The sequence below is a fragment of the Scyliorhinus torazame genome, chromosome 2 (assembly GCF_047496885.1).
Source record: "Scyliorhinus torazame isolate Kashiwa2021f chromosome 2, sScyTor2.1, whole genome shotgun sequence".
Lineage (NCBI taxonomy): Eukaryota > Metazoa > Chordata > Chondrichthyes > Carcharhiniformes > Scyliorhinidae > Scyliorhinus > Scyliorhinus torazame.
This window is the reverse complement of record NC_092708.1, coordinates 36,067,236-36,093,771: the sequence shown is the minus strand read 5'-3', so window position 1 is coordinate 36,093,771 and position 26,536 is coordinate 36,067,236. Positions and strand designations below refer to the sequence as shown.

Here is a 26,536-nt window from a genome sequence, read left to right as displayed (position 1 = left end):
GGGGATGTACTAGGTCTCTGGACAATTGAAGGTGTGCCCGGCACTGCCTCATACTAATTTGTAAATAGGACACTCTTTGGCATAAATCCTTGGTCTTGTGTGTGCCTCACCTGTCGCAGCCTCTTCTCTTCACCCCACTGGTCACGCTCAGGCTCTCCTTGGCCATGTTCCCCTGGCAATGCCTCCTGCTGGACCTACATGCAGCGATGCCTCTCTGTCCTTCATCTCCTCCATTGAATGAGAAACACAGCATTAAGCGCTGGGTCCATTAGTCATTCTGCCTTCTCTCTGAAGTAAAGGATTAAAGACACCAATGATTGAAGGGTGCAGAAAACGAAGCTCTGATTGAGAAACATATGTGTGTATCCAAAGTTTTGGGTGCCTTAATTGCATTGTGCCTGATGCAGCCTTACCCCTACGATACTAGCAGACACATTGAGGTGAGCAATGTACCATTCCAAAAATGTGACATCTGGAGCCTTGTCTGCAGCAGATAATGGGTGAATGAAATGATCAAATCAAAATAGTTCTGCGGTCTATTCAGTTGCTCATGGTCAATAAGTAGAAGATGTTTGGCCAGAGATGAATGGCATTTATTGTTAACCATGACTGCCCTTCATTGATGTCAAATATGATGCAGATGTGGCCCCTTTACTATTGCCTTCACTCTCCAACCTCTTCTACCTATTCCCTCTGAAGGCTATGTGCACCATTACGCCTCCTCCTCCCCATACCACTCTTTCCCTCTCTAAAGGCTGCAGATGCCCGCCGCATGCCCCCCCCCCCACCCCCCCAAGTTAGACCCATAAAATTCTAACAGGACTATGCAGGGTAGATGCAAGAAGGATGTCCCAGATGGTGGGGGTGTCCAGAACCAGGGTTCACAGTCTGAGGATACAGGGTAGACCGTTTAGAACATAGATTAGGAGAACTTTCTTCACCTAGACAGTGGTGAGCCTGTAGAATTCGTTCCCACAGAAAGTAGTTGGGGCCAAAACATTGTTAGCGTAATTATCCATCCGCGGGTTTCCCGATGGCGTGGGGTGGCCACAACGGGAAACCCCACTGGCCGGCTGTGGGAGCAGAGAATCCCACACTGGGAAACGTGGCTGGCTGACCAGAGAATCCCGCCCTGTATGTTTTCAAGAAGCAATTAGATATAGCAGTTGGGGCAAAGGGTATCAAATGATATGGGAGGAAGGCGCGGTCAGACTATTGAGTTAGATGATCAGTCTGGATCTTAATGAATAGCCCAATAGATGCGAGAGGCCAAATGACCTCCGCCTGCTCCTATTTTCTATGTTTCTACCAGGGTTTGTGCGAACCATCCCTGATGTGATGTACAAACGAGCACCCAACCCTCCCCACGTATTCTAGAGTTTCCTGCCCCTCGGCCTTTCATCTGCCTGCCAATGTTCTCCAACCTCCTGCACCTCCTTGGCCCTTTTTCTTTCCTCATGCCTTCTTGCCCTTCCACCCCCAGCCCTTACACAAAACACTCCACCCCCCCCCGCCCCATCTCCGTCTGCTCCACCTTTACCTCGCATTGCACCCGCAGTCGAACATTGAGTCGGCCAAAGTGGAGGTTGCACGAGTCCCGCAGCACAGTGCTGTGTATACAGACAACAGGGTCAGGCACCGGGAACAGAAAACCCCCGGCAGTCAACAACACCACTACTAGTCAGAGTTGGTCAAACAGGAGGGTTCATAATTCCCGCAGCACAGTGCTGTCCATAAATTCATGCCGGCATGGAGCTGGAGGACACAAAATATTCCGTCCCAGCAGTGTGGTGCTCAGTGCAACAGGAGAGGCAGCGCTATGCCAGTAGAACATGTTGCGCTCCCTTTGAAGTCTGAAGCTAACTGAGGTCCCCGACTTGTGCATGCCACTCATTTTCAAACGGGTTTGAGGCCAGCACAATCTCCCGCTGGTGTGACACATGATTGGAAGGCATGGGGAGATTCTGGCGATCAGCTGTTTCAATGAGATGCAAATGAACGCAAATAGCACTCACACCACGAGGCAGTGGGAAAACCTACCGTCCAGTAACCCTTCATTGGGAGGGTTGCCAACTGTTTTTACGTTGGCGGGTATCTGACGTTTTGACTCCCACTAGATGTTCTCCCCCCACAGGCAAGAAGGGAGAATTCCACCCCAGGTCTTTTCTAACAATCTTGCCAACATTGCCCACATCCTAAGAAAAAATAAGTTCACGTAAAGCATCTTCTCATATGTCTTTTAAGCTTTTGGTCGAGAAAATTAGCTCTGGTTCAGTGTTCACGTCATCTCTGTGAGCACCGATTATGCTGTTGCCCGCACAATATCTAGGTAATTCATAGCATGATCGCAAACAAAATTGCAAAACATTGTTACTGCCTGGGGATTTTCTGGTTACAGCATGCGTCCTCAGATGCTTTCTCTGAACTGTGGAATGTGATGGAATAAATATTCCATTAGTACAAAGCTTCGGTTATAAACTGTCAAGTGGATTTATTGTATGATGAATGGCCAAGTGAATAAAATAATGGCACACTGTAGATTTTCAATAGATAACTACCCCTCTTCAGAAGATAGAAAGATGAACGTCATTAATAAACAGTAATAGCTCTGCATTAAACTGCAAAACAACTTGTATTGGACATCGGTTTGTTGAATGTTTACCGTTACGCATGGTTTGTTGCTGTTTTTACAGACAGTATTTGATTTATTTCTCTCTTGCGTCTCCAGGCAACGTATCCAATTTTGAAAGAGACAGACTGAGAAGTAGTTTCAAACATTTCACAGGCCGAAAGGAAATTTAAATATGAGTTTCTTATCTCAAAAAGGAATACAATCAAACACATACACAGAATAACCTTACAAGATGCTTGTATCACAATCGAATAGCTTGGCAGGTTCATAGACCCCTGATCAGATATAATGAAGGTCAGATGTTGGGAATCCTAGAAAGAATAACTCACCTCATGAATCCCCAGAGCCTGTCCACCATGCACAAAGCACAAGTCGGGAGAGTGATGGAATACACTCCACTTGCCTGGATGAGTGCAGTTCCAACAACATTCAAGAAGCTCAACACCATCCATTTATGAGCGGCACGGTAGCACAGTTGCTTCACAGCTCCATGGTCCCAGGTTCGATCCCTGGCTTGGGTCACTGTCTGTGTGGAGTTTGCATGTTCTCCCCGTGTCTGTGTGGATTTCCTCCGGGTGCTCCGGTTTCCTCCCACAGTCCAAAGATGTGCAGGTTAGGTGGATTAGCCATAATAAATGGGCTGGTTGGGCTGTTTAGCACAGGGCTAAATTGCTGGCTTTGAAAGCAGACCAAGGCAGGCCAGCAGCATGGTTCAATTCCCGTACCAGCCTCCCCAAACAGGCGCTGGAATGTGGAGACTAGGGGCTTTTCACAGTAACTTCCTTTGAAGCCTACTTGTGACAATAAGCGATTTTCAATAAATTGCTTGTAGTGTCCAAAATAAAGGTTGGGTGGGGTTACTGGGTTACGGGGATAAGGTGGAGATGTGGGCTTAGTTAGGGTGCTTTTTCCAAGGGCTGGTGCAGACTCGACGGGCCGAATGGCCTCCTTCTGCACTGTAAATTCTATGATTCTATGATCCAGGATAAAACAGCCACTTGATTGGCACCCCATCCACCGTCTTCATGCTCTCCACCACTGATACACAATAGCAGCAGTGTGTGTACCATCTACAAGATGCACTCAGCAACTCACCAAGGCTCCTTTGACAGCATGTTTCAAACCTGAAACATCTACCACCTAGAAGGACAATGCCACCAGATGCAGTGGAGCACCACCAGCTGCAAGTTTGCCTCGAAGCCGCACACCATCCTGACTTGGAAATACATCATGGTTCCTTCACTGTTCCTAGTCAAATCCTGGAACTGCCTCCCTAACAGTACTGCGGGTGTACCTATGCTATGTTGACTGCAGCGGGTCAAATAGACGGACATCACCTTCTCAAGGGCAATTAGGGATGGGTAATAAATGCTAAACTAGCCAGTCCCCCATACCAAGCAACATTACATTTAAAAAATGTATGACTTCCTGTTATTGTTCCTGAGTCTAGTCGATTGAGTGATCACAGTGGTTTAGTGGAGAAACAGCTGGGGAGGAGGGGTGCTTGTAAAAGAGTCTCTCTTGCTTTGATATGTTAATTTTAATGGAGTATAAACAGATCATAATATTTTTTATTGTCACCAGTAGGCTTACATTAACACTGCAATGAAGTTACTGTGAAAAGCCCCTAGTCACCACATTCCGGCACCTGTTTGGGTACACTGAAGGAGAATTCAGAATGCCCAATTCACCTAACGGCACGTCTTTTGGAACTTGTGGGAGGAAACCGGAGCACCCGGAGGAAACCTACGCAGACATGGGGAGAACGTGCAGACTCAACACAGACAGTGACCCGAGCCGGGAATCGAACCTGGGACCCTGTCACTGTGAAGCAACAGTGCTAACTACTGTGCTACCATGCTGCCCTGTTCCATTATCCATCCTCTCCAGCCAAGTTTCCCCTCAATTCTGACTCCAGATATGACCAATGATGGGAAAAGCTTCTGCAATGTCTAAACTCTGAGATTTTGATGATCAAAGTAAATAGGGCCGTTTTCTGTTAGGAACCCTCACAGCATTTACAAAACATTTTGCTGAGCACTTAACACACTCGTAACATACATGGCTATGGAGAAAGTGCTGGAACAAGGGATTGGAATAGAAAGCTGCTTGATGGCCAGCCCAGACACTATGGGCTGAAGGGCCTCATTCTGTGCTGTAAAACTCTATGAGTGAATCAGATGTGCACAATGACATAAAAAAGGAAGGCACAATGTTGCACAGGAAAGAAATCACTTTTTGTTGTAATTCTGCCACTTCCTGCCCCATCACTTATCTTGGATTTGCGGTTGTCATATTTCAGCTCAATCAATTTATCACTGCAGCTGAGAGATTTAACAGACTATCCAACCTTTTTGAGCAAAGGGAGAGACACATGAGGTAGAACTGGCTAATGGGCCATGAGTGATTAAATTACCTTGGAGGTATATAATCATGGTTAAACGTTTAAGGCCAGATTTAGTCTGTGAATCAAGGGATTGAACATATTTGCTGCAGGCCGTTGGTTCACTTGGTATAACATTAACTAATCTTGCCGAGTGAACCATCCACCAACCAGAAAGTATGCCCACTAACCGGGCAAGTAAGCGAACGATTCAGCTGCATTCTGTACAAGGCATCACAACAACAAAATAATAGATAGAGTATAAAGCGCCCGGGTGAAATTTTAAAACTAAATCAGGAGTATTCCACTTTATTGCATTTCAATCTTGAGGGACTAAATATTTGGCTGCTTTCAAAGGAAAACCTTAAATCAATTCCGATTCACTGCAAAACCTACACAGGAAATGTACATTTTGTTACATGACCGCTAAGTATTGAGGTTTCTGACAGATTCAGCATTATGTATACTCGAATCAGTTTTCAGAAGCACCTTGCATGCATTGAAGTAACACAATGGTTACTCTTTTTTTTTTTTAAAAAGCAGCCATGCAATCTACCTTTAACAAGATGGAAATGTTCAGGTTTTGTCACTGGACAATCTCATTATTATTGATTTGACCATCAGCTTCTTGCTTTTAGATGTTTCACCCAGCTTTATATTTCTTTGGTCGGATTGTTTGCATGCAGCAGGAGAAGCGTGGCAGGGAAGAACTTGTCCTCGACGAGCCACATCTTCAACTCCACAGGTGGGAGAAGCAGAGAGAATCTTTCGGAACGCATTTTAGCTTCTGTTCCAAAGGCAAACAGAGGTCACCCTGCCCTATGTGATGAGATAAACCAGCACACTGATTTAATTTATTATCTTGCTTTTCATGGTATTGATCACTGAGCTAATTCCTCGAGGAAAGTAAGATGCTTCCTCCTCCTGCTCCGGTTTCGAGGGACAATTTTATTTGAATAGAGATCTTAAAGGGAACAATTACCTGTCTTTTATCTCTAAGATCATTCACACCTCTTGTACATTGAGAGAAACATCTCATCGTACAAAAAAAATGGTGATCCAAATGAACTAAATCTACACAGATATCATAAATTGGAGAAAATAAATGTTAAAAATCTTTTATCGAAATAATCTGCTTAGTGGAGTGTACAGCTCGGGCTGATGGTAATCTGATTTGATATGTTATGACCATTGAAAAGTGATCCAATAAGCAATAGTTGAAGGTGCGCAGTGTGGGTGAAAATGGACACCATGCACGGTCTTAAGAGTGGGATGCTAAGGTTACATGATGCTTTGTAACTGATGCACCGAAGTGATACAGTTAATCCCGCATGATTAAAAACTGAAAGGATATGCGAAGCAAGGCCCTGTGTATAAGAATGAAATGAGATAGATGGATTTTGAATGACACTGACTAACTGAAAAAAAATTGGCAAGACTGGGGAGCGAGGCGCTAATAAACTTACAGAAATAAAGATACAAGTAGCTTTTGAGATCAAGCTGTAATGTACGATTGTTGATATGCAGAAGAAACAGCGGAAGGTTAGCACAGTGGTTAGCACTGTTGCTTCACAGCTTCAGGGACCCGAGTTTGATTCCGGGCTTGGGTCACTGTCTGTGTGGAGTCTGCATATTCTCCCCGTGTTTGCGTGGGTTTCCTCCTGGTGCTCCGGTTTTCTCCCACGAGTCCCAAAAGACATGCTTGTTAGGTGAATTGGACATCCTGGCCAGGATTCTCCGATCCTGAGGCCAGCGTCAAAAGCGGCGCGAGCCATTCTGGGGTCAATGGGCCTCCAGGCCCAGGTATGCACACCTTCCCAGGGGGTTAGTACGGTGCCGGGGTGGTGTCCGCTGCTCCAGTCGTCGCGCCACAGCCAACGGGAGTTCGCGTATGCGCACCACGGCCGGTACGAGTTAGCACATGCGTGTGGGTTCCCCTCTCCGTGCCGGCCCCCGGGCAATATGGCGGAGTCCTACAGGGGCACGGCGCGGAGGAACATAGGCCCCCTACAGAAATAGCCCGCCCGCCGATCGGGGAGGCCCCCCACGGAGTCGGCTCCCCCCGCTCCCCCCCCCCCCCAACCAGAACCGGCCCCGCAGCCAGAACTCCGAGGTCCCGGTGGGACTTGGCCGAACTTGGCGGGCACTCGGCAAATCGCGGCATGGAGAATCGCCAGGGGGGCCACTTTCTACGGCCCCTGACCGGCGCGGCGGCGATCCTGCGGGTGCCCGAGAATCGCCGCCGGAGAATTGGCGGGTCAGCATCAGAGTGGCATGGCACGATTCTCGCGCTCTCCCCCTCCAGCGTTTCTCCGACCCAACAGGGGATCGAAGAATCCCAGTCCCTGAATTCTACTCGAACAGGTGCCGCAGTGTGGCGACTCGGGCATTTTCACAGTAACTTCATTGTAGTGTTAATGTAAGCCTACTTGTGACACTAATAAAGATTATTATTATTAAAATGGTCCAAATCCTACCCTAGCCAAGCACCACACTACATGTCAGCGTACTTGAAGAATATCCAGAAGAACTCAAAAAACTGCAAGTGTTAGACAGTATGTCCATAAAAGTAGACACCTTACCAATATAGAACATGAGTCAAATAGTATAAAATTGAACTGGATGTATGTTTTCAGTGAGTGCTCCAATCATGGGTAGCGTACTGTTCTGGAGGGGTTAGGGGCACGTGAGGGGGCATTGATGAACTAGGATTTACAGCAGTTCATCCAGTGACCCAAGAAAAGATTGATGCTAAGGGTCACAAATAGGACCATCCAATGCATGATGCCAAAGGGTGGATGCTGTGCTGTGCACACTCTGCCCACTCCTGTATGTCAGGTATGGCTCAGTGGGTCACCCTCTTGCCTCAAAGTCAGAAGGTTGTGGGTTGAAGGCTTACTCAAGAATGACCGGTGCAAAAAATGAAAAAATCACTCCAGCTGAGTACTGAGAGAATGCTGCACTATTTGTGATGCCATCTTTAGATGGCACAGTAAACCAAGACTGCGTCTGCCCCCGAAGATGGATGCACTATTTTGAAAAACTGCAGACTAATTATTTCCCCCCCCCCCCCAGTCTTGGCAAATATCCCTCAGTTAACATCACAGAACAAATTATCTGGTCATTATCACATTGTTTTCCAAAACTGAGTTAAAATAGCAACTGCTGGCTCAGGAGCAGAAAGGAGGCTGTGAGTTAAGGTCTGTCGTTTTACTGAAGCGGGACACAGGCTGATATCGAACCATTCGCCTCTGCATTTTAAAAAAAATTAGCCCTACCACAAGGACTTGAGCACTGGAACAAATTTGAACATTGAACAAAGTGGGCTGATTATTCCAGCTGAGAGAAAATAAATCTTTTGCATAAAGTTCATTCCTGCCAACACAGCTTATTAAGAGCGAGCAGCATGGCATAGCAAGGTTGTTAAAACCAAAACGACCTCCCTGAGTCTCTTGTGCCAGCCGACGCACTCCAACCAAACACAAACACAAACTTTACATAATGGTCAATGACTTCTTAACAACTGTGCAGTGATTTCATGTTTTTTTTTAACCATTTTGAAGTTTGAAGTGATGGTAATAGTGTGCAATTCAATTTTACCATGACATCGAAGCAGTGATATGCTGTTGTGCCATTTAAACATTTTCACAGTTAATTAATTAATTGAGTGAGCAAAATAATGAGGAACTGATTCACCTCAGGGAGGTCATGTGGTACAATGGGTAGCGATTCAACTACTGAGACAGAAGTTCTGAGTTCAAGACCCTTTCTGGGACTTGATGGCCACGGAAGGTGCATCCATGTTACATGCGTGTCTAGATACGGGGAGTCACATAGGTCAAAGGTTAGCCTATCCTATTGAATGTCACACTTTGCATGTTTGTTCTATAGGACAGGGTTTTTCAGAGTGCAGGTTGTGACCCGCGGGTGTCTCGCGAGCAGGTGGCGGGAGGGTTATGGAGCGATCGGTCGCACCGTTGCCGCGGTGGTCCTGATTGCGGGGGAAGCGCCCAGTGGCTGCTGCCGCCTTTTAAGTGAAAAGAAATTAGGCAGTTTGCAGTCTCCTGGCCAGGAGCGGCAGCAGAAAGCAGGCCACGTGCCCTGTACACTGGATGTCACCATGTACGTGCCTTTAGTGCGAAATCATGAAGCAGAGCTGCTTCAGTTTTCTAGCTGCTGGCAAGAAAATTGTGAAGGTGGATCATTTCCTTAAAAGTAAGAGATGACCAGAGACTGGACAGGATCTCACAACAGAATCTGCAATCATTGTTTGTCGATGTACCATTTGTCAATGTACTCTGTTGATTATTTAACATAGAATTTACAGTGCTGAAGGAGGCTATTCGGCCCATCGAGCCTGCACCCTATCCAAGCCAAAACCTCCACCCTATTCCCACACCTCCACCTAACCTTTTTTGGACATTAAGGACAATTTAGCATAGCTGTGATGAATGGTTACTGTACCCTTAACACCATGTAGGTGATGCCCCTTTAAGACCGGGTTTGGAACCCTGGGGGACTCCGCCTCCGGCTCTGCCCACCAGGGAGCCGTATATAAGGTGACACCCTGTAGGCGGCACTCAGTGAGCACTCATCTCTGTAGCTGGCTAGTTCTCTGTTTATTAAAGCCTTCATTTACCATTCCACACTCTCGTGTTGTGATTGCGGGTACTACAATTTAATAAGCAGACTGCGTTAGGATGGACACCGGTCTCAAGCCAGAAAAGCTCAACCTGGAAACACGGACACCGGAGGCCAAAGAAATGTTTAAGTACTGGCTCCGCTGCTTCGAGGCCTACCTTGAATCCTCGGCAGCTCCTGTCGAAGGGCCTCGCAAGCTGCGCCTACTCCATGCCCGGGTGAGCCATAGAATCTCCGCCATGATCAAGTAGGCGACCACTTACGACGAGGCGATCGGGATCCTGCCGGCAGTGCTCAGTGGAAACGCTGGACGAGTGCGTGGAAAAGTTCACCGCACTCGCCAGGAACTGCAACCATCAGGATGTGACGGGGGAAGTCCACATGAACCTGCACATCCGAGACACCTTCGTGTCCGGCATCCATTCGACCTATATCAGGCAGAGCATCCTCGAAAATGGAGCAAAAGTCCTTCAGGACACGGTAACGCTCGCAACCTCGCTGGAAGTGGCCCAGCACAACCAAGGCACGTACTCCGCAGACCCTGCGAGCCCCCCTCGGACTTCCCCAGACTCGGCCATGCTACGGGCCTGCGCCGCGCGGTGACCCGCCCAGACCGGGGAGCACACCGTTGTATTTCTGTGGGCAGGGCCAGCATCCACGTCAACGCTGCCCAGCCCGCTCCGCCATCTGCAGCGACTGCGGAAAGAAGGGGCATTTCGCGAGGGTCTGCCTGGACAGGCCCAAGGCCCAGTAACAAAAAGCTCACCAGGCCCGAAAATCGAGCTCACAGGCCCGCAAGCCCCGCAACGCGGCTGCGCACCGGCCGGCCACGCCCCTGTCTGACGCGTCATTGGCCTTGTGCGAGTCATGGGGGCGGCCATCTTGGCGACGGCCATCTTCTAAACCCGACACGTTCGACCGACGGTGGCGGCCATTTTGTGAATCCGACTCGGCTGAGGACTCAGACTATCCGCAACTGGGAGCGATCACCCTCGACCAATCGTGGCCAAAGCACCTGCGGAACTCCAAGATGCAGGTCCAGATCAACGGGCGCGACACACCCTGCCTTTTCGACTCCGGGAGCACGGAGAGGTTTGTCCATCCAGAAACGGTAAGGCGCTGCTCCTTGTGCACCTATCCCGCTTCCCAAACCACAGCCCTCCGGGTCCCACTCGGTCCAAATCAAGGGGTATTGTATTGCGAATCTCGCGATCCAGGGCGCCGAATATGCTTGTTTCAAGCTCTATATCCTCCCTCACCTCTGTGCCCCCCTGCTGCTCGGTCTGTATTTCCAATGCAGCCACCGAAGCCTGACCCTGAAGTTCGGCGGACACTTGCCCCCTCTCATGGTATGCAGCCTTGCAACACGGAAAGTTGCACCCCCCTCATTATTCGCGAACCTCACCCCCGACTGTAAGCCCGTCGCCACCAGGAGCCGGCGGTACAGTGCCCAAGAGATTACTTTTAGCAAGTCAGAGGTCCAGCGTCTACTGAAAGTGGGGGTCATCGAGGCTAGCAACAGCCCCTGGAGAGCACAAGTGGTGGTAGTACGTGATGTGTTGGGTATGCCGGGTCTGCGAGGACTGAGTTTACTGCAGCAGTGAGAGAGGCAGGCTTCCAACACTTGAAGAAATGCAACTCGATTTTATTGAACTCTTAACTATCATACATACTTTAACTGTGGGTTGACACTATGCTGACTTGACTGGAGACCGGAGGCTAACCTGACCAGACTATCTTACTACCACATGGTGTATGTTCTAGTTGCTGCTCACGGGCTCTGAGTGTCTCAGAGGCTGGATCCCAAGAGAGCGGAAAAACTAGTGCCCTCTGGCTTTATAGAGGTCGTGTCCTGTCTGCTGATTGACTGCTGTGTTCTGTGTGTTCACTGGTCATCCTGTGTGTCAATCAATGCCTGTCTGTGCACCATCATATACCTGTGTGTATATTATGACAGTACAGTCCGGGGAAAAGAAACGGGTGGTCATGGACTAAGACAGACCATAAACCGCTTCATGCAGCTCGATGCGTACCCCCTTCCCCGCATAGCAGAGATGGTCAACCGGATCGCTCAATACCGCGTATTCTCCACTGTCGACCTAAAATCCACCTACCACCAGCTCCCTATCCGACCGGAAGACCGCCTCTATACTGCTTTCGAAGCAGCCGGCCGGATTTTCCACTTCCTCAGGGTCTCCTTCGGCATCACAAATGGGGTCTTCATCTTCCAGAGGGCGATGGATCAAATGGTGGACCAGTACGGCCTGCGGGCTACTTACCCGTACTTGGACAATGTCACCATCTGCGGCCATGATCAGCAGCACCATGACGCCAACCTTGAAATGTTTCTCCAGACCGCCTGGGCCCCTCAACCTGACCTACAACAAGGAAAAATGCGTTTTCCACACAACCCGACTAGCCATCCTCGGCTATGTCGTGGAAAACGGGGTCCTAGGTACCGACCCTGACCGTATTCGCCCCCTTAAGGAACTCCCCCTCACCCGTAGCCTTAAGGCCCTCAAACGGTGCTTGGGGCTTTTCTCCCTGTAGCACCGTCAATATGACGCGAGGCAGGTTGAGGTAATGTCAATTGAAGGCTTTATTAAGCAGAACTTTATCCCCAGCAGCGTGGTTACAGAATGCAGCTGCTGAGGGAAATGGAGGGAAAAACTGGGTTCTTATGCTGGCATTTCTGGGTGGAGTCCAGTAGGTGGCAGATCCTATCAGGACCTGGCATCCCTCCACCAATAGCCTGCCGACACGTGGTGTACCGTATTACCCCTAATACATACCACCACACTCCCATTACACCCAGTGGGTCCCCAGATATGCGGACAAAGCCCGTCCACTCATAAAGACCATGACATTTCCCCTGACAGCTGGGGCCCGGTCGGCCTTTAGTTGCATCAAGGCCGACATCATCAAGGCCGCTATGCACGCAGTGGACGAGGCCATCCCTTTCCAGGTAGAGAGCGATGCGTCAGACATCACCCTGGCTGTTACCCTCAACCAGGCAGGCAGGTCAGTAGCATTCTTCTCTCGGACCCTCACTGCCTCCGAGATTCGGCACTCTGCAGTCGAAAAGGAGGCACAAGCCATTGTGGAGGCTGTACGGCACTGGAGGCACTACCTAGCAGATAGGAGGTTCACCCTCGTTACCGACCAACGGTCGGTAGCCTTCACGTTTGATAACGCACAACAGGGCAAAATTAAAAATGATAAAATCTTGAGGTGGAGGATCGAACTCTCCACCTACGCGTACGATATTAAGTATCATCTAGAGGAGCTCAACGAGCCCCCAGATGCCCTGTCCCACGGCACGTGCGCCAACGCGCGGGAGGATCGCCTGCGGGCTATCCACGATGACCTCTGTCACCTGGGGGTTACCCGGCTCATCCACTTTATCAAGTCCCGCAACCTATCTTACTCCACCAAGGAGGTCAAGGCCATGACCAAGGCTTGCCAGATCTGCGCGGAGTGCAAACCGCACTTCTACCGGTCAGACAAGGCTCGCCTTGTAAAGGCCTCGGGGCCCTTTGAGCGACTAAGTGTGGACTTCAAAGGCCCCCTCCCATCCACCAACCGCAATATCTACTTCCTAACCATCATCGACGAGTTCTCCCGCTTCCCATTCGCCGTTCCCTGTCCCGATATGACAACGGCCACCGTGATAAAGGCACTGCACAGCATCTTCACCCTGTTTGGTTTCCCCGCTTACATCCACAGCGACCGGGTTACATCGTTCATGAGCGATGAGCTGCGTCAGTATCTGCTCAGCAAGGGCATTGCCTCTAGCAGAACGACCAGTTATAACCCACGGAGAAACGGGCAGGTGGAGAGGGAGAACGCAACAGTTTGGAAGGCTGTCCTTCTGGCCCTACGGGTGAGAAGTCTCCCAACCACCCGCTGGCAGGAGGTCCTACCCGATGCCCTCTACTCCATTAGGTCGCTCCTCCGCACAGCCACGAATGAGACCTCTCACAATCGCTTGTTTGTCTTCCCCAGGATGTCCACCTCTGGGGTCTCGCTTCCACAATGGTTGACGACTCTGGGACCTGTTCTTCTCCGGATGCACGCGAGGAGCTATAAGACGGACCCCCTGGTCGAGAGGGTCCAACTGCTACATGCGAACCCCCGATAAGCCTACGTCGCGCACCCCAACGGAAGGCAAGACATGGTTTCCCTCCGGGATCTGGCACCCTCTGGTTCCCCCACTGATGCCCCCCCCTGGGCCCCCACACCGCCGGTAGACACCGACCGTGCCCCCCCCCCCAGCACCCACTCTGCACACACCCCACCGGCGCCGGCACCGCTACCCCCAGCTATTCCCCCAGCTATTCTCCCTGCCCCCCGACCCCCTACCGCGACCCAGACGAAGGCTCCGACCACCGCGTGCTCCCGGATGTACCCTCACCAAAGACGCCTGTGTCCGCCACATCACCGCACGAGCTGAGAAGGCCGACGAGGATGATCAGGCCGCCAAAAAGAATGGACATGTAATTCCACTTCACCCCCGACGGACGCTGCGTTTTCTTTTTGAACAGGGGTGAATGTGATGAATGGTTACTGTACCCTTAACACCATGTTAGGTGATGCCCCTTTAAAACAGGATTTGGAACCCTAGGGGGACTCCGCCTCTGGCTCCGCCCACCAGGGAGCCGTATATAAGGTGATGCCCTGTAGGCGGCACTCAGTGAGCACTCATCTCTGTAGCTGGCTAGTTCTCTGCTTATCAAAGCCGTCATTTACCATTCCACACTCTCGTGTCGTTATTGAGACCTGACCTTTTCTGGACAATTTAGCATAGCCAATCCACCTAACCTGAACATCTTTGGACTGTGGGAGGAAACCGGAGCACCCAGAAGAAACCCACGCACACACTGGGAGAATGTGCGAACTCCGCACAGACAGTGACCCAAGCCGGGAATCGAACCCGGGGCCCTGGAGCTGTGAAGCAACTGTGCTAACTACTGTGCTACCTTGCTGCCATACAGTTTGTCTATTATGTACGTCCTGTGTACGTTCCCTTGGCCACAGAAAATTACTTTTCACTATACTTCGGTAAATGTGATAGCAAATCAAATTAAATCAAATCAAATCATGGTGTCCAACAGCTCCCAGACCATCACCCTCATCCCCCAAGAGCTTCAAGACCCCTCTGCAAGGGACGAGGTCTGCATGAAAACCAAGTTTTGAGGGTGCTGGTCCTGCAGAGTCCTTGTGCCTGCTTAGCCTGTCCTGCAGGAAGGTGATGATGGCTCACAGTGAGGAAAGCTCTGATGCTCCTCAGCTTTTGCTTATGTTTGACTCCTGTCTGTCTGCCGCCAGCACGCCGACTCCCCGGCTCATATGCAAGTCCAGGACGACATGCCTTTGTCCGGTAGGATCAGAGGAATATTAGGAGAAAGGGTATAGGGTTTACTGGTTAGTGCCAGAGTTCTTCCAGGATGTATGTTACTCTTGGTTTGAGTGGGCCTAACCTGTCCACTACCGCTTACATTGGGAGTCTGTGAGAAAAGCTGCATCTAGATGGGGCGAAGATCTATCCCAGTGTGAGGAGGGTCAAAGAGAATGAAGTCTTAAGGCTGTGAACAACTAGAGAAATTGTGACATTTCATTCTGACAACTATCTGGGCCTAACTTCACCCGTGCCCACTCTGTGCCCCTGAAACATCTTGGGCGGGTTTCTCCAATTCTGGGGCTATGTCCCCACGCCATCTTGGGAATGGTGATGTTTTACGCTTGAAAAATTGACGCAAAACGGCCACCGATTCCCCGTTTTGCTGGGGGATAGCAAGACGGCAGCGTAGAGCAGCGAGCTCTAGCTGCCGATACATCCCGGAGAATTGCCGGGTCTGTAGCCACGCATGCGCACGGCAGCGGCGGCTCGCAGACCCGGCCTATGAAATAGTCCCCGCCCTTCAGCTGGCCTGCGCGTCCTGGAACACGCCCCCCCCCCCCCCCCCCCACAGTGCCTCCAGCCCCGAATAATTTCCCCCCCTGCCCACGGATCGGCCCTCCCCATACTGTGGTGACTCTGGACTGAATCTGCAGCTGCCACGCTGAGTTCCCGACAGGTGAGACCATGAGAGATCCACGCCGTCTGGAACTCAGCAGGTGAAATGAAAATGAAAATGAAAATGAAATGAAATGAAATGAAAATCGCTTATTGTCACGAGTAGGCTTCAATGAAGTTACTGTGAAAAGCCCCTAGTCGCCACATTCTGGCGCCTGTTCGGGGAGGCTGGTACGGGAATCGAACCGTGCTGCTGGCCTGCCTTGGTCTGCTTTAAAAGCCAGCGATTTAACCCAGTGTGCTAAACCAGCCCCTAGTCGGGGGTGGAGCATCGGGGGCAGGCCTTAGGCAATATCCTGAGGCCTTTGCTACGGCGCACGGCATACCCCTAGAGTACACCGCTTTGGAGGGGGCGGAGCATCATGAAAGTGGTCCCTCCCCTGATTTCTTCGGAAACTTGGATTCTCCGGCCGGTCGCCGAAAGCAGTTTCGGTGTCGGCGACCGGTGAATCCAGCCCCTTATTCTCGTGAACCCTCCCACTATGTCATGGTGGATTCCCAGAATGCACATGCAAAATGGAAGTGGGATTTCTGCCTTCCACCCCCTGTTCCCTGAGATGCCGATGGTGGGCATTCTCTGGAGGGCCCTGGCCTACATTTAGGTGGTACTGAATTTGTTGCACCACCCTGTTTTGCCTGCTGCCCCTGAGATGTATTGGGATTAGGAAGGGGAGATTCAGAAGGGTTGATTGTTCCAAGGCACTCCTGGTGGAAATCTCCGAGAGGTGCTCCAGCGCTTTCTCCTCCCTCAGTGCTCATGGGCCGCTGGGTTACTCCATGGCACAGAGGGCAAGCTAGAGAGAGCTCCAGAAGCTTCAACGTCATTTAGCACTGCCAGTCCTGGAGGCCTGCCATTGTCTGGACCATGGCGTTGAATCCCTCAGCCATGGTCCTCTGGAACTGAGCCATGCTTCGGAGTTCTCCAGGATTGGCTCTGACATCATTCCCCAGGCTGTCCACTGTGGATACCACCCTTGCAGTGTTGGCCTGAGTGCAATGCAACAGTGGCAACATCTCCTGCAACTCTCCCATTTAGTCTTGCAGTTGCAGGCGCTGCTGATTGATGCCTGAGCCTCATCATTGGTAGGGTGTGTGGATAGTCTGGGTCATGTTGACATCAAAAACTGAGGGAAGCATGGGAAGAAATTGCTGGGGCCTTGGCTGACATCCTTGTGGCCTCACTGGTTATAGGTAAGGTCCCAGAGGACTGGAGAATAGCAAATGTGGCACCACTGTTTAAGTAAGGTAGCAGTGATAATCCAGGAAACTATAGGCCGGTGAGCCATCGTCGGTAGTAGGTAAATTATTGGAGAGAATTCTCAGGGACAGGATTTATTCCCATTTGGAAACAAATGGACTCATTAGCGATAGACAGCATGGTTTTGGGAAGGGGAGGTTGTGCCTTACTAACCTGAGGTTTTTGAGGAAGTGACAAAGATTAGGGGAGAGCAGAGGCTGTTGTTTACATGGACTTCAGTAAAGTCTTTGACAAGGTGCCTCATGGCAGACTGGTCCAAAAGGTGAAATCACACGGGATCAGAGGTGAGGTGGCAAGATGGATACAGAACTGGCTCAGTCACAGAAGTCAAAGGATAGCAGCAGAAGGATGTTTTTCTAAAAGGAAAGTTGTGACTCGTGGTGTTTCACAGGTATCGGTGCTGGAGCCTCTGTTGTTTGTAGTATACATAAACGATTTGTAGGAATATGTAGCTGGTCTGATTAGAAAGTTTGCGGATGACACCAAGGTTGGTGAAGTGGCAGATAGTGTTGAGGATTGTTAGGGGATTACAGCAGGACATAGATAGGTTGGAGACTTGGGCAGAGAAATGGCAAATGGAGTTTAATCCAGACAAATGTGAGGTAATGCTTTTTGGTAGGTCTAACATAGAGGGGGCATATACCATAAATGACAAAGCTCTTAGGAATATAGAAAGTAAGAGAGATCTGGGCATGCTGGTCCAAAGATCTGTGAAGGTGGCAACACAGGGTTTAGCACAGGGCTAAATAGCTGGCTTTTAAAGCAGACCAAGGCGGGTCAGCAGCGTGGGTTCAATTTCCGTACCAGCCTACCTGAACAGGCGCCGGAATGTGGCGAGTAGGGGCTTTTCACAGGAACTTCATTTGAAGCCTACTTGTGACAATAAGTGATTTTCATTTCAGGTGGACAAGGTAATCAAGAAAGCATACGGAATGCTTGTCTTCATTGTGCGGGGCCTCGAATATAAAAATTGGCAAGTCATGTTACAGTTGTATGGAACCTTGGTAATTCCGCACTAAGAATATCGCACACAATTTTGGTTCTCACACTCCCAGAAGGATGCGGAGGCATTGGAGAGGGTGTAGTGGAGGGTTACCAGGATGTTGCCTGGTCTGGAGGGTGTTAGCTATGCGGAGAAGCTGAATAGACTCGGACTATTTTCATTGCAAAGACAGAGGTTGAGGGGCGACCTTATAGAGTTCTACAAGATTATTAGAGGCATGGTGGCTGGCACTGTTTCCCAGGGTGGAGGGGTCAGTCACTAGGGGCATAGGTTTAAGGTCCATGGGGCAAAGTTTACAGGAGATGCGCAAGGCAGGTTTTTTACACAGAGGGTGGTGAGTGCCTGGAACGCGTTGCCAGGAGAGATTGTGGAAGCAGATACATTAATGATGTTCAAAAGGCATCTCGACAAATACATGGATATGATAGGTATAGAGGGATTCGGCACCAGGAAGCGCCGAGGGTTTTGGCCAAGGGTGGTATCATAACCGGTACAGGCTTGGAGGGCCGAAAGGCAGGTTCCTGTGCTGTATCGTTCATTTTCTTTGTTTACCTTTGTTTGATGTTCCTACAAGGCAAGGGGCAGGGTTTTAACATATGACCTGGTCAAGGGGTTGCTCAACAAATATATCACTTGAAACTGGCAATCTGGATGAAGGTGCAGTGGCTCCTCACTTTTCTGTCAAAGGCCTACCTTGGTATCTTTGCAAAGCCAGCTCGTGGTCCTTCCCTGCAAGCTCCATTGCCCTGCTTTCGAATGGAGTCAACATCCTTCGTTCGGACATTCCACCATCCGTCTTCTCTCTCTCCATGCAGTTGTGGGCAATCTTCTGCAAGGACATGAAAGGAGATAATGTGAGCTGGGTGCCTGGTGGGTCAGAGGTTGATCACACCCGGCATGTATGGGCACTGCGCTTAGGCAGGGAGGGGTTCTAATCAAGAGTGCTGAGGTGGGGTTTGATGATGCTGTTGGGAGGTCGGTGCTGGAGCTTGTGAGTTGATGGCATGTGGATTCAAGGTAACATTCCAGGGGAGCTGGAAGGGTGAGATGCCAATTACGCTTCCAGAACGTAGTTGGTCATTCATGGGTCTACATTGGGCCCCCGTCCTCTTGGTCAAGCTCCTGGCACTGACCACTGCAGCCATTGTCTCCCAGACAGGATTGATGACCTTTCTGGGGGTCTCCTGCCAACCCATGGGTACATTGTGGCCCATCTCTCCTCCCCGGCTTCCAGTAATCGAATTAGGGGCCCCTCCAAACATCTAGGAACTGGTCTTCTGGCTAACATCCTGCTGGCTTGAAAGATGTCAAGTGCTGTGGAGCTGTTTAAATGAAGTGTCCCCCTTGATTGAAGTGCTCAGATGACCCATAGGGCGGGTGAATCAGATGCTTTACACCTCAGGTGTGGTGATTGATTGATTGATTGATTTGATTGCTTGATTGATTTATTGTCCCATGTACCGAAGTACAGTGGAAAGTATTTTTCTGCGCCCAAGGAAACGTACATACACAGTAGACAAAAAAAAACGGCAAAGTACTTCGACAAATAAAGAATTGGTTCCAGTGCTGAACAAGGGCCAAACAAAGCAAATACGACATGAGCAAGAGCAGCATAGGGCATCATGAATAGTGTTCTTACAGGGAACAGATCAGTCTGAGGGAGAGTCGTTGAGGAGTCTAGTAGCTGTGGGGAAGAAGCTGTTCTTTTGTCTGGATGTGCGGGTCTTCAGACTTCTGTATCCATATTGAAGGGTCCAGAAGCGGGCAAAGCCTGGGTGTGAGGGGTTTCTGACAATGTTGTCTGCCTTCCTGAGGCAGGTGTATACAGAACCAATGGGAGGGTGGCAAGCTTGTGTGATGCGTTGGGCTGAGTTCACCACACTCTGCAGTTTCTTGCAATCTTGGGCCGAGCAGTTGCCATACCAAGCTGTGATGCAGCCGGATAGGATGCTCTCTATGGCACATCTGTAGAAGTTTGTGAGAGTTGATGCAGACATGCCGAATTGTTTTAGCTTCCGTAGGAAGTAGAGACGTTGTTGGGCTTTATTGACTGTTCCATCAAAGTGAGTGGACCAGAATAGACCAGAATAGACTGTTGGAGATGGTGACCCCCAGGAACTTAAAGCTGTCGACCATCTCCACTTTGGAGCCATTGATGTAGACTATCGTATGATGTCGTACTATGCTTCCTGAAGTTGATTATCAGTTTCTTTTCTGACATTTAGAGAGAAGTTGTTTTCGGTACATCATGTAACCAAGTGATTTATCTCTGACTCGTAGTCTGACTCGTCGTTGTTTGAGATACGATCACCACAGTCATATCATCCGGAAACTTATAGATTGAGTTGGAGTTAAAGCTTGCCACACAGTCATGTGTATATAGGGAGTACAGTAGAGGACTGAGCACACATCCTTGCGGGGTTCCGGTGTTGAGGACTATTGTGGAGGTGGTGCTGTTGCCTATCCTGACAGATCGGTCTGTTGGTGAGGAAGTCAAGGATCCAGTTGCACAGGGAGGGGTCAAGTCCAAGGTTGCAGAGTTTGGTTATTAATCTTGTTGGGATAATGGTGTTGAAGGTGGAGCTGTAGTCTATGAACAGTAGTTAGTTTCACATGGGGGAAAAAAGATTTTTAAGTGCCTAAACCTTGCGATCCGGAACATGTGGGCAGCATGGTAGCATTGTGGATAGCACTATTGCTTCACAGCTCCAGGGTCCCAGGTTCGATTCCGGCTTGGGTCACTGTCTGTGCGGAGTCTGCACATCCTCCACGTGTGTGCGTGGGTTTCCTCCGGGTGCTCCGGTTTCCTCCCACAGTCCAAAGATGTGCAGGTTAGATGGATTGGCCATGATAAATTGCCCTTAGTGTCCAAAATTGCCCTTCGTGTTAGGTGGGGTTACTGGGTTATGGGGATAGGGTGGAGGTGTTGACCTTGGGCCGGGTGCTCTTTCCAAGAGCTGGTGCAGACTCGATGGGCTGAATGGCCTCCTTCTGCACTGTAAATTCTATGGTCTATGTTGCCGTGGCTGGTGGGATTCGCACCTATTTCCATGCCTGGAATAACATTTTGGGCTGGATTCCTCCGCCCCTACCACTGCAAGAATGCCACGGTCGAGATATGGACAATGGAGAACTCCACTGACCTCAGGCGTGATTCTCTGGTCGCCGAGGAGTTTGATATGAAATATGGAACTGGATTTTAGATTCTGATGAACGAGAAGCCCGGACTTCTCAAGACTTCCGCGATAGGACTTCCACCCCACGGCGCCACATTTCTGTTTCATCCCACCGGCGGGATGCTCCGTTACGCCGGCTGGTCAATGGGGCTTCCCATTGTGGGGCAGCCCCACGCCGTCGGGAAACCCCCGGGCTGCCAGCAAAATGGAGCATCCCGCTGGTGGAGAATGCAGCCCATGACCTTGGAGAGGTCAAGAGAAAATAAAATGGACGCACAAGAAACATAGGGAGCAGGAGTTACAAATGGTGAACTAATATTATCAGGAAATGATTTGGATGCCTGTACTGAGAGTTGTTGGAATGTTCAAAGAGGTGTTCAAAAACTGAATGTAAGGGAAAAAGTCTAGAGGGTGAAAAATAACCATGCTTTTGGATCAATGGAACACAGGCGATCGTATTGGGAATTGAAAAGTAAAACACATTGGAATAGTTCATAGAAAAACAAATTGATTTAAGAACTGCTTTATGCAGATCAATAATGATGACATGGAGTGCATTTGATCCAATGCACCTGCGCTGGTTGTTGGAAGACACCATTCATGTTGCCTCATGTTGCTCATTTTTCTGCAGTTTTATATCTTAGTTTTTTAAAGACTAATTGATCTTTCTTTAAAATGCTGTGATGTATTCTGCTCTGACCAATGTCTCTGGGGTCAAGTGACACCATCTAAGATCCCAGAACCATTTCTGTTTCTGCCCATCCGCTACTGCCAGTTCCTGCCCAGGTCCCTGCCCACCTATACATTCAGATGGCAAGCATTGAGACCAATTGTTCTCAAAAGGGATCCTCAGCGACTGTCAAATCAAGATGGATGAACCTTTGAAAGCAATGTCTTTCTGTCCATCTTTTTTGTTTTATGATTTTCCATCTTTAATGGAAATGAATCACATGGGAATGTTACTGAGGGTTCATCTGTGTTAAATCGCTGTTGTTCCACAACAATATTCCTTTGTTTCCTATATACTTGTGTTGTTTGCTTGGAGTTGTGTCTTGAACTTTCAAGAACTGCCTGCTGCATACGTGCTCTGCGGGATTTTCCGGTCCGCCAGCCGCGTTTTCCGGCGTGGCGCGCCCCTGCCGGCTGCGGGATTTTCCGTTCCTGCAGCCAGCCAATGCGGCTTCCCATTGTGGCCACCTCAGGTCATCGGGAAAATCACTGGCGTGGGTGTACTGTTGGCGGACCGGAGGGCTCCGTCTATGGACAATTCTGCCGGCTAACTTTATTGTCACATATTTATGAGAACAGTCCCTTACACTAGCTTCTTTCCATGTTGCTTTCTTCTCGATTCAGACCAGATGAGTATGTGTCACTTTCATTTATCATTTCGCAGACCATTACAGTTAACCCTACGCGGGACTTGGTCTAATATTAATTTTTAAAAAAATAATCTTTAGTGTCACAAGTAGGCTTACATTAACACTGCAATGAAGTTACTGTGAAAAGCCTCGAGTCTTTCAGGCAATCCATCTAGCAATCAACTGACTCATTGGAGCATGAAATTTCTCTCCGCCCTCAGGATGATAGCATTCATCTCCCCTCTCCCGCCACTCTGCCAGTGTCAGCTGCCACTGCCTGTCAGCCAGCCAGGCCAGACTGCTGCTGCCCAGGCCAAGAGCTGCTCGGGATCATCCTCCAGGACTACCTGCACTTTCCTCCAGCATTGCCGCAGTCTCTGGGGTAAGAGTGTAGGGGGATGAGGACAGGCAGTAGCAGGCAGCTGGCTTGAAGAGAAGGTGCGAAGGTGCATGCTTGACTTTTGCATGCAATCTATTAAGATTTCTATTATAATAATAATATTTATTGTCACAAGTAGGCTTACATTAACACTACAATGACGTTACTATAAATATCCCCTCGTCGCCACACTCCGGCACCTTTTCGGGTACACGGAGGGAGAATTCAGAATGTCCAATTCATCTAACAAGCACGTCTTTCGGGACTTGTGGCAGGAAACTGGAGCACCCGGAGGAAACCCATGCAGATGTAAGGGGAGAACGTGCAGACTCCACGCAGACAGTGACCCAAACCAGTAATTGAACCTGGGTCCCTGGTGCTGTGAAGCAACAGTACTAACCACTGTGCTACCATGCACTCCATTATGTTACATTTCCCATGCTAAATATGATACTCTCGTACTATCGACGGTTGGCATTTGGCATACTGGCCTCATTGGCAGTCTCTGTTGTTGAGCTGTTTTTGGGGAATGTGTTTCATCCGGGCAGCTCACCACCCGCACTTTAATGAGTGCCAGCCATGATAAAATCGAATCAGGTTCCATGCTACACCCTCTGTGTCAGCAACACGTGCATCCTGTCCATTGCCCACCCATTTACCAGACGCATCTAAAATTAAATAATAGCCTTTTATGTAGAGTTTGGCCAAGTTCCTTTTGGAATTATCGGAATGACACTTGCATGGCATTCCGATTTTGGTTCCGGCACGTTTTGCCATGTTGCTTCATTATCTGTACTTATCCTTTCCTATTTGCCCCATCTCCTCTTCAAGTAGCTTTCCATTCTCGCCCTTGTGTTAAATCCCATGCAAAGTGCTCACTGAGCATGCCTGCCATTTCCTTATCCGGATTGAGACAATCTTTTTGCTCCAAATGGTCTTACCCATTATTAACTTTTCGTTACATCTTCTGTGTTTATGAGATCCTTCACTGTTTGCTTTTATATCTTCGGCCAGGCTTTCTTCAAACCCTGCTTAATCCTTTAATCTCCTTCAAAGCTGTCTCAGAACTTACATCCTCAGAACTTTATTTTAATTTCCTTAAGTACTGCCAGATTTGTCCGATGTCTTTTAGACTGAATTTAATTTTAAATTTCTCAGCTCAACCAAGAAAGTAGTTTTTACTGCATCCCAATTACTTCTGGGAGCTGATTCCGTACTCAGAATACCTCCTGTTTGAACATTCTTCATTGTTCATTTACTGTTTTATCTGCCAATTTTTCATTCCAATTTATCAGGGAGGGTTTCTTTTTCATCTCATTTAAATTTGTTTTTTTCATGTTGAGTACTTTTATCTTTGAATGTTCTTCGGCCTTTTGAATTCTTAGGTTGAATCAAGTGATCGGCTGTAGTTGTAACAAATAAAGATTAAAGGCAGAGGGGCCTAAATTTGATAGCCCCAGAAATGGGAATGGGAATCGCTGGGCCTGGTTAACCTGCCCCATTGATTGCAATACAAGCTACCTGACAACTTTGTGCTGCCTGCTTTTGTCAAATTCAAGCCAGCACCATCCGTGCTGTTGATGGACAGGACAGCAAAGCAGGAGGCTAACATTGTGAGTGGCTAGCAAAATGAAAGAAAACCCATGCTGCTTAAAGTAACCCTACATGTCTTAGAAGAGAGTTGGATTGCGATTCCTGCTGTTGTCAAGGAAGTATATCTGACCTGAGAACAGTGAATAATGACACAACGTGGGAGAAAGTGGGCTCCACAGTTTTCAGATGCTGCATTGGAGGCTGTGGTGAGGACGTGGCAAGACGAAGAGATGCCCCATGCCCATCGAGAGCCAGAGGTCTGTAGAGGGTGCCATCTCCGCTACTCCACTACTGGGCCGATATCTGGGGCTTGAATATCTGTGTGTGTCTCTCTCCAGCCGGCACTGAAACTTCAGAGGCCAGGGGATGTCGCACTGGGACACTTCCACTGAAGAGAGCACTGATTCAAGTCTGCCGTTTATTCCTAACCGACAGCCTGAGACTTATATCATACAGATCTCCAGACCCCTACCAATACCCAGGTGATTCTCTCTCTTGCCGGTGGTACAACCCCCACCCGGTTCCTACTCCACTAGAGTAGCTTTCCCAAGAGAGAGAATAGGACACTGCTGTTTATTTCCTAACCAGCAGTCTGTCCTGAGTGAATCGCTCAAGATGACCCTCGATTCTTGAACCCGGAATTAAGGTGAGGAGTATTTTTAACAATGACTTGGTCAGAGATCGCTGGTGAAGGATTGAAGAATTTAAACGACTCCAATTAGCATCAAATCAAGGTTTATTGTAAAACCCAGGTCAAAATCACCAACAGAAGAAACACAATAAAATCTTATGCTCTAATACAACTAAGTCTATTCAAAAGGTAATATAGCGGACACAACGAAAATTCTTACGGTTACACAGGTTTTAGCAAAATCACAAGGCACAAAACAAGTTCCCTTCCCCAAAGCCTCAACCACTATTAAAATCAAGGGAGTTTCGCAAGCTGCTGCGGGTTACTTACGGTCACAGGCTGCAGAGGTCAAGTCAGGGGTGCAGAGGTCGAGCCACGAACGAAGAGACCCCCACTCGAAAACACAGCCCCTTTTATATAGTTATACCTGGCTTTGTTCTGTGATCGGCCAGCCCCTTTTGCATTGAAAAGGTAGGTTTTCAAAGTTCCCGCTGGCCCCGCCCCCTTTGGGCCGGTCAGAGCTGTATGTTTCCGGGGTATTCCTTGCAGGTCCGCTTCTTCCAGCTAGGCAGACCTGCGCGATTTGAATTTGGCGCTGGCTCCGCCCCCTTCTTTCAGTGAGTTTCTGCCGGTAGCTCCTGTCAAGATTGGAGTACCTCCCCCAGGTCCGCCTCCAACTTGGTTTTTTCTGCCGGTAGCTTCTGTCAAGCTTGGAGTACCTCCCCCAGGTCCGCCTCCAACTTGGTTTTTTTCAGACCTGCGCGATTTGAATTTGGCGCTGGCTCCGCCCCCTTTCTCCCAGTGAGTTTCTGCCGGTAGCTTCTGTCAAGATTGGAGTACCTCCCCCAGGTCCGCCTCCAACTTGGTTTTTCCTCTACCGCTGATTTTCTAGGGGCTTTTCCAGCGCAATATGCTGGACTCAGACAGTCTGATTTCTAGTTTTAATGAGGTTAGGCTCTTCTGTGGAGAATTTCAGTGTCTTCCAGCTGCTCCGGAGATGGCTGCTGTTCTCACCTCGCTATGTTGATGGGGTGCTAATTGGATTCTACTCTGGTGGAGGCCAGGTCATTTACATTTGCATGGGGCTATGACCATCCCATTGTCCTGCTTGCATGCAAGCCTCCTGTGTATTCCCGTGCCCCTTTGTCTGTGTCTTGATGTTATCTTGTTTGTCTGGCTCCTTCTTCCTTGTAGCTCCTAGGGGGGTGTTTGTAAATGTTTATGTATTTATGCCCTTACTCAGCTCAGCGGGCCAAGCCTGCTGGGAAAACTGGTTCTGTTCCCTTGGCTGGAAAGTCGGTTTACAGTCTCTGAGTTTCTCCAAAAAGGGCCGAATTGCCCGAAAACCTTACAGATGCCCCTTCGATACGTCCCTACCTGCTTGTACCGTATCGACACAGGTGAAG

General features: G+C 49.2%; 1 protein-coding gene across 2 annotated transcripts in view; it reads left to right on the top strand.

Annotated features, from left to right (window-relative positions):
• LOC140387064 (contactin-associated protein-like 5) overlaps positions 1 to 26,536 on the top strand; it is a 1,365,877-nt gene that overhangs the window by 762,049 nt on the left and 577,292 nt on the right. The gene's annotated exons all lie outside the window — the stretch shown is intronic.